Genomic DNA, 14813 nt, shown 5'->3' on the forward strand with positions numbered 1-14813 from the left:
TACCTGAGGGTAGTGAAGACGATAACTGATGAGCTAGGGGCAGATGACAGCAGGGCCATTCAGATGGCAGGGTTCACTTTAAAGTGCAAAAAGGCACGGGAATGGTTCAAGTGTTATGTGGACCCAAGACTAGACGGCATGACATGGGAGGAATTTGCAAACGAGTTTGCTGGATGGGCTTTTCCAGACAGTTCCAGAGAACTAAAGATGATTGAGTTTAAGCAGCTGAGGCAGACAGAACACATGAGTGTAGAGGAGTACACGGATAAATTCTTGGAGCTATTGCCTTTTTCAGGGCAAGCTCTAGATATAGATTCAAAGAAAGCCAAGAGATATGTTATGAAACTGCATTCTAGGTACTCCTCTTTGATTCAGTCAGTTGAGAGGGAAAGTTTCAACACTGTGGTGGATATGGCTCGAAGGATGGAGGCTAGTGCTATAATTGAGGGGTCAGTGAAGCAGTTAGTGACCCAGTCTTCAAGAGTTAAGACCCCAGGCAGAGGAGGGCCAGGTCCCTCTTCTCAGAGCTCAGGTAGCAAGAGGTGGAGTAACACCACCAAGAAGCCGAAGAAGAACAAGTTCTGGAGTAAGTTGAAATTCGGTCTGGGATTAGGCGGTGGCTCGAGTTCAGGCTCAAATGGTACAGAATGCCTAAGGTGTGGGAAGCCACACAAGGGAGTGTGTCGGGCTGGGACTAATGCATGTTTCAGATGTGGACAGAAGGGACACATGGCTCGGGAGTGTCCTAGAGCACCTTTTATGGGCCAGCCCTAGCAGACAGCTTTCGGTAGTGTGGCACAGCTAGCAGCTCCAGCCACAACTCAGGGCAGTGGCAGAGGTAGAGGGAGAGGGGCAGCCTCTTCTTCTGGTTTTCGAGGTGAAGGTCCATCAGCTCCAGCCAGGATCTTCACCATGACATAGCAGGAGGCTAACACATCCAACACCGTGGTGTCAGGTAATCTCATCATTGGGTGTTCTAATATGTATGCATTAATGGACCCAGGTGCATCTCATTCTTTTATTGCTCCGAGAGCCGTTCAGAGGTTGGGTCTGATGGTCTCTGGGTTAGAGTGTCCCCTATGGGTCAGTGGACCTAAGTGTGACCCGTCAGTGGCAGAGTCAGTCTGCCAGTACAGTCCAGTTTTTGTTGAGGGAAGATGCCTCTCCACCGACCTTGTGGTTCTAGATTTGACAGACTTTGACGTCATTCTAGGGATGGATTGGCTATCTACCCATGGTGCTACCTTGGACTGCAGAGACAAGGTAGTCAGGTTCAGAGATCAGAACGGGTCAGAGGTCGTCTTCAGAGGAGACAAGAGGGGTACACCTAGAGGTCTGATATCAGCTCTTCAGGCTCATAGGTTGCTTAGGAAGGGATGTCAGGGGTATTTGGCTCATGTGAGAGAGCTAGTTAGTCAGGTCAGGGAGCCAGCCTCAGTGCCAGTTGTCAGAGAATTTCAGGATGTTTTTCCAGAGGAACTTCCAGGACTACCACCTGCTAGGGAGATAGAGTTTGAAATCGAATTGATGCCTGGAACTAGACCGATCTCTATTCCTCCCTACAGGATGGCTCCAGCTGAGTTGAAGGAATTGAAAGAACAGTTGCAAGAGCTGGTAGAAAAGGGCTTCATCCGACAGAGTACCTCACCTTGGGGTGCTCCAGTCTTGTTTGTGAGAAAGAAGGATGGATCCCTTAGACTTTTTATCGACTACAGGCAGTTGAACAAAGTCACTACCAAGAATAGGTACCATCTGCCAAGGATCGATGATCTATTCGACCAGTTAGCAGGAGCGGTTTGTTTTTCCAAAATAGATCTGAGGTCCGGGTACCATCAGCTGAGGATTAGAGAAGAGGATGTGCCAAAGACAGCTTTCAGAACCAGATATGGGCATTTTGAGTTCCTTGTAATGCCGTTCGGATTAACCAACGCCCCTACAGCATTCATGGATCTCATGAACAGAGTGTTTAGCCAATACCTGGATCACTTTGTGATTGTCTTCATAGATGATATCTTAGTGTATTCCAGGAACGCAGAGGAGCATGCCCATCATCTGAGGTTGGTTCTGTAGACCTTGAGGGAACATGGCTTGTATGCCAAGTTCGCCAAGTGTGAGTTCTGGCTGAGGAGCATCTCTTTCTTGGGTCATGTAGTGTCAGAGGATGGAATAGAGGTAGACCCCAAAAAGATAGAAGCTGTGGCTAACTGGCCTAGACCCACTTCAGTGACAGAGATTAGAAGTTTCTTGGGTTTGGCAGGTTACTACAGGAGGTTCGTTCAGGACTTCTCAAAAATTGCAGCTCCTCTGACCAGACTAACTAGGAAGAATCAGAAGTTTGTGTGGGCTGACCAGTGCGAAGAGAGTTTTGAAGAGCTTAAGAAGAGGTTAACGTCAGCACCAGTGTTAGCTTTGCCAGCTAGCAATGAGGATTTCACAGTTTTCTGTGATGCATCCCGAGTGGGTTTGGGTTGTGTGTTAATGCAGAATGAAAGGGTGATTGCTTATGCTTCTAGACAGTTGAAGAAGCATGAGTTGAATTACCCCACACATGACCTGGAGATGGCAACAGTAATCTTTGCACTCAAGATGTGGAGGCACTACCTCTATGGGGTTAAATGTGAGATCTTCACAGATCATAAGAGCCTGCAGTACATCCTGAGTCAAAGAGATTTGAACTTGAGACAGAGAAGATGGGTAGAGCTGCTGAGTGATTATGATTGCAAGATTCAGTACCATCCGGGTAAGGCGAATGTTGTGGCAGATGCTCTAAGCCGGAAATCACTAGGCAGTCTATCCCACGTCACGGCGGAGAAAAGACCAGTGGTGAAGGAGTTTTACAAGCTCATTGATGAAAGTCTACAGTTGGAGTTGTCTGGTACAGGTGCATTGATTGCTCAGATGAGAGTGGCACCCGTGTTTCTGGAATAGGTGGCTCAGAAACAGCATGAGGACCCAGAGTTAGTGAAGATTGCCAGGACTGTTCAGTCAGGCAAAGATAGTGAGTTCAGATTCGACAGCAAGGGGATCCTCCGCTATGGGAGCAGACTATGTGTACCAGATGACATAGGGCTAAAAGGAGACATTATGAGAGAGGCTCATAATGCAAGATACAGCGTTCACCCCGGAGCCACCAAGATGTATCAAGATCTGAAGAAGGTTTATTGGTGGCCAGCTATGAAGAGAAAAGTGGCACAGTTTGTGTCAGCCTGCGAAGTGTGTCAGAGGGTGAAGCTGGAACATCAGAAGCCGGCTGGAATGCTTAACCCGCTACCTATTTCAGAGTGGAAATGGGAGAATATAGCTATGGACTTCGTAGTGGGGTTACCGGCGACGTCCAACAGTTTGGACTCCATATGGGTGATTGTGGACAGACTCACCAAATCTGCTCACTTCATCCCTGTCAGGAGTGGCTATTCTGTGGACAAGTTGGCGCAAGTGTATGTTGAGGAGATCGTCAGGCTACATGGGGTTCCTGTTTCAATAGTGTCCGATAGAGGACCCCAGTTCACCTCCAGATTTTGGCGGAGTCTACAAAATGCCATGGGTACCAGGTTGGATTTTAGCACTGCTTTCCATCCACAGACGGACGGACAATCAGAAAGGACCATCCAGACAATAGAGGATATGCTCAGAATGTGTGTGCTGGACTTTGGCGGTTCTTGGAGGCAATATCTACCTTTGGTGGAGTTTGCCTACAATAACAGCCATCATGCTAGCATCGGGATGGCTCCATATGAAGCTTTGTATGGGAGAAAGTGCAGATCACCTGTTTGCTGGGAAGAGGTTGGAGAAAAGGCCTTGGCAAGGCCTGAGCTAGTAGAGATCACCAGTAGAGTGGTACCCATAATCAGAGAAAGGATCAAGACTGCTGTAAGCAGACAGAAGAGTTATGCAGACATCCGCAGAAGGCAAGTAGATTTTCAGGAGGGGGATCTGGTATTGATCAAGGTGTCTCCTATGAAAGGAGTGGTTCGCTTTGGAAAGAAAGGTAAACTAGCCCCACGATACATCGGACCCTTCGAAATCTTGCAAAAGATTGGGAATGTGTCGTACAAGCTGGATTTACCTGCTTCAATGGAAAGAATCCATCCAGTTTTCCATGTTTCCATGTTGAGGAAGTTTGTGTCAGATCCCGGCAAGGTTCTTAGTGAGCCTGATGTGGAGATCCAAGAAGATCTCACTTATGTTGAGCAGCCAATACGGATCATAGACACCCAGATCAGGAAGCTGAGAAACAAGGAAATCCCGATGGTGAAAGTCCTGTGGAACCACCACAATTTGGAAGAATGCACTTGGGAGACACGGGAGTCCATGCTCCAGCAGTACCCTTATCCCTTCTGAGGTTAGTTTTACGTGTGTTTTATGTGTATGATGTTGTGTTATGCCTTGCTTGTACTAGTTGAGGAACATTCGAGGACGAATGTTCTTAAGGGGGGAAGAATGTAATACCCGGCTAGACTCCGATATCGGAATTCCTACCGTCCGGTGGAATCTCGGGTGTCGGAGACCTCTAAAAGGGGTAAAACCATATTTTTATAAAATATTTTAATGTGTTTTATGTTTTTAATCCAGAAAGAAATGAGTTTTTGCATGAAAATAGCCTTGGAGGAAAACTCAGGTTCGGCCGCCGAACATGCATGCCTTCGGGAGCGCTTTTAGGCCCCCGAAAGCATAAGTGAGGGAAGTTCAGGTTTGGCCGCCGAACCTTATGTTCGGCCGCCGAACATAGCATGCATGCGGAGGCACGTTCGGCTCCCGAATGTGGCCTGGCCAGCCACCTATAAAAGGGTCCCTTAGCCGAAAACGGGCGAGCTTTTCCCCCATTTTCGGCCAAGGTAAGCTCTCCGCCGCCCCTCACCGATCTTGAGTTTCTTTCTTCAAATCTTTCACGATTTTCACTAGTTTTCACTTCGTTTTGAAGATTTTTGAGCAAAAGAACAAGTTTTTGAGCTTGGAGACCCAAGGAGCTAAATCTCTCCCAACTCCAAGTTAGATCGCCTCTACTTTCGATCTTCAAAAGGTAAGAGTCGATCTCTAGCTTTTGATGTGTTTTAAACAAGTTTTATACAAGTATATGGAGTAGAAATGCATGTTTAGGTTGTTTTGAGTTTATGGGTTTAATGTGTGTTCATGAGCAATGTGGGTATGTTTGATGTGTTGAAGTTGGGGTTTAGGCTAGTTTGAGACCCCTATGAACTGGTATGCTTGATTGTGTATGATTGGGAGTGTTGTAGAATAGGTTTATGCATGTTTGAAAGGTTTGGGAGGCGTTTGTGCATGTTGGAGCTGAGTTTCTGCCACTTTGGAGAAACTCAGGTTCGACCGCCGAAGGAACTTTCGGCCGCCGAACCCGCTTGTGGAGGCAGCCTTCGGCTGCCGAAGCCTGCCCCCGAAAGAGGACTTTCGTCTCTGGAGGGCAGTTTCGGCCGCCGAAAGTGCCGCCGAACATGCATGAGTTTCGTCTCTGTCTGGGAGTTTCGGCCGCCGAAGGTGCCGCCGAACCTGCCTGACTTGCGGCTCTGGAGGGACTTTCGGCCGCCGAACCTGCCGCCGAAAGTGCCCTGTCCAGCCTTCCTTTGCATGTTTTTCTATGATTGTTTCATGATGTTCTAGGGGGTTTTTGGGGAGTAGTTTAGAGTTATGTTCATGTATGTTTGGTCCCTCATTTGAGTCCACCTGTGTAGGTTCGGACCCGAGGAACCGAGGACCCCAGCAGTGAGTCAGCTGCTCCAGTGTCTGGTCAGAGCTATCCAGAGGTGAGTGGAATAACTCATTACGTTTTAAAGCAAATAATGGACATTTAGCATGATTCACGCATCATTAATGCCATGAGATATACTAGGTTGTTTGCATTAGAATTCACAAATATGTTGCATTGCATATTTTGTTGTTGATGTGGATGAACGTTGGATGATTCATAGCTCTCGACCTATGATGTGACGATATGATATGTACGGTATGGAATGAAAGACCAGTGGAACCCATTCTACGTTCGCTGGCACTATGTAAGAGAAAGACCAGGACCCATTCTACGTTCTGGCACATTGGAATGTTATGTTATGCTATGTAAGGGAAAGACCAGGACCCATTCTACGTTCTGGCACTATTGGATATGTAGAGGGATACTGGTGACAAGTTCATCCTTGATGTGTTATGTTTGTGATGTGATGCATTCCATGAAAGCATGAAATGTTAATATAATATTTTTATTATTCTGCTCACTGGGCTCTAGTAGCTCACCCCTCTCCCTAATCCCCCAAGTTTGCAGGTACGGGCTAGGCAGAGAAGTCGAGATGAATGAAGTCATGTGTATGTAATAGATAGAATGTGGACATGATAAATTGTAAAATGATATATTGTTATGTCATGTAAACGTTGATTTTGAGATTGAGGTTTAGAAGTTGTGCTTGACCGAGTTTGTATAGAAATCCCTTTTGTAAACATGATCTATGTTTTATGATGTTATGTTCCACCAAGCTTGTGTAGGATGAGATGCCCCATTGGAGCATTTGATGAGAGCTCCAGTGTGGGGTTTATGTTTATGTATATGTTTATGGGCATGCACAGGTTGAGCTTGGTAAAAGAAAAGTTCAAAATTTTATGTATGTTGTTGATCATGTATGGGATTAAACAGGTTTACAGGTTGTATGTCAGGCTTGCTACGGGTCCCGGCGGCCTTAAGCCGACCTGGTTCCTAGTGCCGGTAGCGGTCCGGCTTCCGGGTCGTTACACTAAAATAGTCTTTTCAATTCCTTCCCCTTATACATTTTCTTCCAATTTTCATATGTGTCTGGCAAAATTACGGTGCTCTGCATGAGGTATTAAATCTTTAATTGCATTAGTTAATCCCTGCACAAAAGAAACAAATTATTCACTAATATATCAATATGAAATTAAAATAGATAAAGAAAATTCACAAGTATGATAGTTGAGTTTACTTTCTGTTGATAAAATATGAATATTGAGATCCTCAAATAATCTCTCTAGATACCATCTCCAACTATTTTTATTTTCCCTTTCTATAACGCACCAAGAGATGGAAAATATTTGATTATTTCTATCTCTGCCTACTCCACTTAAAAGTGCTCCACCCATGTCGGTCTTCAAAAAAAAATCCATCTAAACATGTAAACCCTTCCATATAGCCTTTTTTCAAGCTTGAAAACCTAATATATAGTCTCTTGAATACTGGACTACCCTAAACCCCTAAGCTTTTGTCATTAGCTCAAAATTCCCTTCAATATCTACTTTTTTGAGTTCAACTATGTATGAATCTAATTTTGCATAAAGACCATCCAATTACCTCTTGATATGGCTAAAACTTTTGCCCTTGCCTTGTAGCATAGCCATTTATTAACTTTTATGCATACTTATCTTACATATCAGATATCATTTTATCAACTTCATAGTTTGGGTTCCTTCTAAGCCTATACATAACTTCATTACCTATCCAATTTGATGTGGCAAGCCTATTGGTTAAGATCCTATAACAGCAATTATTGGCATTATATATCTTATTTTCCAATGTCTTTTCCCCTTTAGGCTGAGATGCATAAACCATTCACGGATATAAATCTTTGCATCTTGCTTTCACTCTCAACTCATTCATTATTGTCCATTTAATATTGTAGTCATTACTTATGGCATACTTTCTTATGCATTCTTTGAATTGATGGACATTTCCAAACATCCCTACTTCAAAAGTTAGTGTACTATGATTGCACCTTATAAACTAACTTCTATTTATTTTTTTTATAATAGGGTTTGATAATCTGAGATCCAAAAAATAGGGATTACAAGGCGTTCTGTTAGCTTAGCTCAAAAAGAAAGAGAAAAAAAGCCCCCCTTGAAGGGAATGTTTCTTCCTTTTATCTGTTTCCATTGTCTGCCAGTGACGTGTAATGGCCTGCCTTCCATTGGGCCACCTGTCTCTGCAATACTGATACGATCGTACGAGGATATTAGATTTCTGCTCCATACGTAACAGCTTCTGATTTTTTCTGGGGGCGCATGCGGATGGTCCCGTAAGGTGAATGGGCTGAACTCCTTCCTGGTTCTGAGCCGGACCGGAAGATAAGGTTAAAACTGAGCCCAGAGAGGGGCTACTCGATAGGCCGTATGGGTTGGGCTGGCCTGATTGAGAAATTCAGATGGAGCCTGGTCTTAAGGCAGAACGGGCCGGACCTGGTTCACGCGGGAGACTTGAAGGCTTCCAAATAATGGGCTGGTACCATGGGCCTGGCCCTAGACCGGGGTGAAGAGATCCAACGGTCATCAATTGCTCCTTTACCCTCTCATCAGTTATTGTCCTACTGATGAGGGGGTAAATATCGAGAGTAATAATGACCGTGCCGCCCCAAGACAAAACTGCTCAAAACATCTTTTCAGCTCTTCATTATTTCAAATTTCATTTCCTGTCAGTTTCCTCAGAACGTTCGCTCTTCTCTGCTCTACTGCTCTTTTTGCTTTCCTTTGCTCATTTGCCCTAATCGCTTTTCAGGTACGCCTCTTCTTTTACCATGGATAGTTCTAGCCTCCCCGATGTCGTCAACCAGGAGTCTAGCATCACCCCGTCCAACATTAGGAGTTTCATCTCTAGGGAATACCTGGATACCCCTCTTTTTCACATCCGGGCTCCTTACCGGAATGAAAGGATCGTTCCTCCTGATCCTTCTCCCCCTGGCCTAGTCGACCCTCAAAGAGACGTCAGTCTAATCTTCTTCATCAAACAGAGGGAGTATGGTCTGTCCTTCCCCTTTTCTCCTTTCTTCAAAGAGGTCTTCCAGTACTTCAAGATCACCCCTCGCATGCTAACCCCTAACTCCATTCTTTTCATGTCTTACTTTGAATCCGTGTGTCTGAGCTGGGGGTTCACACCCACGGTTCATATGTTCGTTAGCTTTTTCAGGCTGGTTAAGGGGAGCCAAAAATTTTATTACTTTGCCCCTCGTGGTGGGTTATCCATCTTCACGGGCTATAAGGACTCCATCAAAGGCTGGGTAGAGGGGTTTTTGGTGGTAGAGTTGAAGAAAGAGACGGGGTTGGCTTGGGAGCTCGGTCTCCCTTAAGAGGATGTCTCTCTGGGTTGCAACGACCTGCCCTAGTTGGGCCTTACCGAGCAGGTCGGATTCCTTTGACTGACTTATGTGGATAGGAAGTATGACGTCGAAAAGTGCTTGTTCGCGTCCAACCTTAAGGATGTTAAGGACGCGGGTATCTTATTCTACCTGCCTATGTTAGTTTTTGCTTACGTGATCTTTGCTGAGAACTGTTCTGATTTGCTTTGATTTTTAATTTTGCAGCCTCCGAGGTGAAGATGGATCAGATTAAGCCTCCCAAAAATCTCATACTGTCCTGGGAGAGCATGGACGCTGCTCTGGATGCCCTCCTGGCTGGACAATCCGTGCGGGAGGCTACTCAAAGGGTGGCCAAAGTCATTTCTTCCAGGTCAGCTATCCGACCTCCTCTTCCTCCAGTCTCTTCTCAGGTTCCCAAGCCGAGCTCCCGATGTAGCAAGTCATCTCAGCCCTCCAGCCGCAGCCGATCGAGCTCGGCTCGCCAGTCCTCTCAAGCCCCCCGGCCTCGACGCTCTTCTACTGAGAGGACAGAAGAGACTTCCAAAATTATTTTCGAAGTGGCTGAGGACGCCGGGCTGGCGAGGACGAATCCTGTCCTTCCTCCTGCGGATGCTTCTGATGCAGGGCTTGAAGTCTCCGCTGTCGCTGAGGGGGAGGTCCCTAAGGTGGGGCTCGAGGCCCCCATTACTGAAGAGGGAGCTCCAGGGAAAAGAAGGGAGGTTATTTTTGTAGATGAAGATGTCCAGGAAGCCCCTGCCGGAGATGTTGGATCCGGCCCTGTTAATGACGGAGGCGTCATAGAGAAGGCTGGGGACAAGTGATCAAACATAATTTAGCCACATTTTTATCATAATTATTATTGCTTATTTACACATTTTTTAGTTTAATTTATGGTTTTTATCTTGTTTTTACAGAAAAGGAAGAAATTGGAAAATGGGAGAAAAAGTGCAGAAAAATTACAAAAGGATGATTTGCCCAGTGATTTGCCCAAGATCACCAGAAAATCTGCTCCAATCACTGCCCAGATCAAAGTTAAAGCAGAAACCCGGAGGCAACAGACAGCAGTGATTTGCCCAGCGATTTGCCCAAGAAACTCGAAGATCACTGGTCAAATCACTCGCAGAGACATAGAGGACTGACTCACAGAGAAGTGATTGGGTCAGTGATTTGCCCAAAAATACTCAAATCACCGGGCAAATCACTTTGACAGCAGAAACTTACAGCAGAGCGGGAAAATGGGCAGAAAACAGAAATCTGAATTTTCAGAAGTCCAAATCCAATCCAATCACTTCCAATACAAAACCAAGAGCCACGAAAGAGTCTCTCATCCAAGGAATTCCAATTGCAATTAAAATCAACATCAAAAGAGGAGTCAAACACCAAATCAAAGAGGGATTTCAAAACCCTAGATGGAGAGAAATTCTGCAGCTATAAAAGGAGAGCCTCCAAACCAGCAATATCATCTTCTGATCAGCAACTCAACTCGCCAGAAACTCTCCAGCATCTTCCTTTTTCTTTTCTTTTCATCTTTTTGTGTATTTAGTCCACCATGAGTGGCGAAACTCTTTCTTTTCTAGTTGAAGTTGGTGAATTTCAGATTTTGTGATGAATTGGGAGATTTAAATCTCCATTGTTAAACTTCTATTTATTTTCAATATTTATGCAATTTGAGCTTTCCATAAATATTACTTTGCTTTTAGAATCAATAAGGGCCCATTGCTTTTAAATTGCTTAAGTAATATTGTTTGAATGGTTTAGGTCCGTAATTGCTTAGGTTGTTCAAATACACATTTAATCAAATTGCATAATCTAAACTTGACCACGCGGTTGGCAAGGATAGAATTAGGTTTCTCTAAGTCTTAATGCAGTTAACAGTTGTTCGATGCTATAATGCCCCAAGGACGTTCCTTGGCAACTTGTTAACTAGTGTTTGATTAGCGAACGTTTCCTAATCAAACTAGAACTAAGGAGGAATTTGGATTGTGAGAAGCGTCTTCCACATCCAAAACTAATTTATTGGAATAAATAGGAGAGTTAAAGAATCAATGATCAATTCTAAACAATCTGAAATAAGATCCATACTTCAACTAGAAGCTTTTCTCTTATTGATTTACTCATCTTTAAATTATTGCTTTCTTTTGCTATTTAGTTTTAATTCATCAACTCAAACCCCCCTCTTTTAATTATTCGTTATTTACTCATCTTGGTTATTATTAGGAAGATCGTTAGTGTCAATTCCCTGTGGTTCGACCCTATTGCCACTATCTACAAGTTTATTGTTGATTGTTTAATAGGTTTATTTTTTACGGCTTCGACAACCGCTATCAACAAGCGTCCTGCCTCCCCCAAAATGTCCGCCCCAGCTCCTGCTCGGAAGAAATCCAAGGCTTCTAAGGGATCAGCTCCAGCTCTCCCTCCTATTGAAAAGAAGAAGGATGTTCCTGTGATACCCCTGTTGTCTGCTCCTGACAACGACATTTTGAACGCAGAGGACATCACTCATCAAACTCCGGCGAGCGTTGTAGCGGAGATCTTGCGAGAGCGGATGTTCGGGGGAATCACGGAGGCTTCGGACTCTCGTCTGCTTGCTCTGACCGGCCATTTGGCTGGCTTCACACGAGAGTAGGCAGCCTTCCGGTCTTTACCTCGAGGGGAGCTCGGAGATAGGATCAGGGAGATGCTCCTGATGGTAAGTTGTTCGTTCCGATTTCTGCTCATATTCCAATTTTTTTTGTTTCTTTGTTCTGACAGTTTTCTCTTTTTGTACCAGGTGATGGGTCTCTTCATGGAGGTGGACGCTCGTGACCTCTCTCTCTGAGAATCTGTTGATCATCGGATCGAGGAGGCGTGCCTGGAGGAGAACCTGTCTGCGACTAGTGATGCCAGGAGCAACCTTGCGGCAGCTCGAGAGCATTCTAGGTCCCTAGAGGCGGAGTTGTCTCACGCCCGGAGGGTTCTTAAAGAATCTGACGAGATGGCAGCTGCTGCTGAAGTCCGCTGTGAAGAAGTGCTGAAGCAGCTGTCCTCCACGGTAGATGCCCCTCGTGAAAGGGACGAAGCTATAAACCAGAGGGACGAGGCCCAGCGTCAGTATGAGGCCTTGAAGGCTGATTTCGAAGGAGTCCAGGCTCGTCTTAACAAGGTGGAGGTCCAGAAGGAGGGGGCACTAGCTCGGGTGGAGGTTCTCAAGCAGGAGCTGAGTAAGAGTTCTGATCGCATTAGAGATCTGGCCTCAGCGGCAGAGGAGTCTAAACTTCTCAACCAAAAACTCTGCCATGAGGTCAAGACTTTGGAGCATAGATGTTCAGCCCTGCTCGAGGATGCCAGACTTGCTGAAGACAGGGTCCAGCTGGAGTGTGAGAGGTGTCTGATGGAGTATAAAGATTCTCCCGAGCTGAAAAAAGAGATCGAGCAGGCCTGTGAAGCTCGCCTTCAGGATTATAAAAGTTCTTCTGAATTTAAAGCCAAGATAGCTGAGGCCTGCGAGAAGCGACTTGCGGAGTTCCAAGGCTCTAATGAAATGAAAACTACCATATGGAATAAGGGCTTCCGCATGTTCGTCTCTGGGTATAATAGAGGTCTAAGGACAGCCAGATACGCTTCCTCTACCCCGTTGGCTGAACTCCGAGCTATAGAGGAAGACTCTGATGGCGAGGAGGTGCTTTACGGGGAGGACGATAGGCCTTTGCCCAAAGGGGCTCCTCGTACTGCAGCTGGGCCTTCTGAGGCAGGCACCGAGCTAGGAGATAGAGATGCTGGGCCTCTAGGGCAAAAGATTGTGCCTTTTGTGGGCACTGGGGGGTCTGAGCCAGAAGGTGCTGGGCCTCCCATAGACAGTAATGTAAATAATGTAAGTGTAGATAGTACAGGGGATAATGTAGATGATAATGCCCCTAGACATGTAAGTCCTTTAAGGATTGTTTTTCCTTCGGTAGAGTAGACGGTAAAGTAGGTTGTAATTACTTTTCTTTTTGATGAAATTTAATTTTTCGAGTTGTGTTGGTATTTTGAGTTATTGTTATTTATTTCTCTGACTTTATTCATACTTGAACTGTTCTTACCTCTGCTTGTTCTTCCCTCCTCATCGGGCTACTTATTCTGCTTAAACAGTCTGACTTGTTTAATTTTAAAGTTTCAAGAATAAAACACTTAAACTGTGCCTAATAAACTTTATAAGGAATTGACTACATCGCCTTTCATTTCTTGCCCCTCAGTTAATCAGGGCTGAAAACTTAACAAGAGACTTAGTCTCTGACTTATAATCTTTTCTAATTTCACAAGGGCGTTCTTATCTGTAAATTTTCTCCGAGCTAGATTTGCCTTAAGGCTAAGATCTTCAAGCTGTACTTTTTTATAGATTTCAACCTCATTAGGTCTTTACTATGAGCTCGGTTTTTAACAGCTGACTTAATATCTTCAACTTTTTTTCCATTATTTTATATGTACGAGCTCGGGCGTGTAGCCTTTATACGACTGAAGTAAAAAGGATTATGTACCTCTTTCGAGCAGGGTTGATCTTCTTGTTTTCAGTTCTATTTCTTATCTTCTCATGCCGTTGAACTTCCTTTCAGCTCATAAGAGGTTTGTTATCTGCATTTTGTTCTTTGAGCTTTCTGAGCTTGGTTCTTCTTCGTTGCTTGGTTTTCCGAGTTCGTGCTTTCAGGTCGGCACTTTTGGCCTTTTGTTGTCTTTGTCTTCTTAATTTTAGTTTTCGAGTATGTCCCTGCCGGGCCTTTTGCTGCTTAGGCCTTCGCCTAGGCTAGTCGAACCGGTTTAGTGCCAGCCGTCAAATTTTGAGGTCGGGATCTTACCAGCCTGTAATCTGAGTTCGGACTTAGACTTTTTATTTATGCTTTAGTATCTTCTTGAGGTCGGCACGACACTTTACCTCCTTTGGTTATCGTGTGAGGTCAGAGTCTCTTCTCCTTAGGGTCCGAGCTCCTTGGGGGAGGTCGGATTTTAATTTTTCGTTTGGTGACTCAAGGCCCCATCTTTCGTGGGAGATCGAAGCTGTGAGTTCTTTTTGCGCTTGATGCCGGGAGTCCTTGAGGGTTCCAGCCGTTTGGTGCCGGGAGATCTTGGGGATCCCGGTCTTCCACCTCCCTGAGGTCTCTATGTCTCAGTTTGGTGTTGGTGCCGGGAGATCTTGGGGATCCCGATCTTGTACCCCCTGAGGTCTCTATGTCTCAGTGAGGTCTTCTGATGCCAGGAGATCTTGGGGATCCTGGTCTTGAATCCGGGAGATCTTGGGGATCCCGGTCTTCTACCTCCAGGAGGTCTCTATGTCTCAAGGAGGTCTTCTGAAACCAGGAGATCTTAGGGATCCTGGTCTTGAATCTGGGAGATCTTAGGGATCCCGGTCTTCTACCTCCAGGAGGTTTCTATGTCTCAAGGAGGTCTTCTGATGCCAGGAGATCTTGGGGATCCTGGTCTTGAATCCGGGAGATCTTGGGTATCCCGGTCTTCTACCTCCATGAGGTCTCTATGTCTCAAGGAGGTCTTCTGATATTTGTTCTTTCCTTTTTCTGAGAAAGTTAATACTCACAATAATAGAGATGATCATTGCATTGTTATAAGATGGTGTTATTCCATTTATTCATGTTTTCATAGTACAAGAATTTCTTTTCACAAATATTCTAAGGAAAGTACCTCTTCTGCTTCACCAGCTCATTCAACCTTTTGTTCCTCCAACGATCATGTTGATGGTCCCACTGGACCCATCATTCACTGGCCCTG

Source organism: Manihot esculenta, chromosome 14, assembly GCF_001659605.2.
Source record: "Manihot esculenta cultivar AM560-2 chromosome 14, M.esculenta_v8, whole genome shotgun sequence".
NCBI classification, from domain to species: domain Eukaryota; kingdom Viridiplantae; phylum Streptophyta; class Magnoliopsida; order Malpighiales; family Euphorbiaceae; genus Manihot; species Manihot esculenta.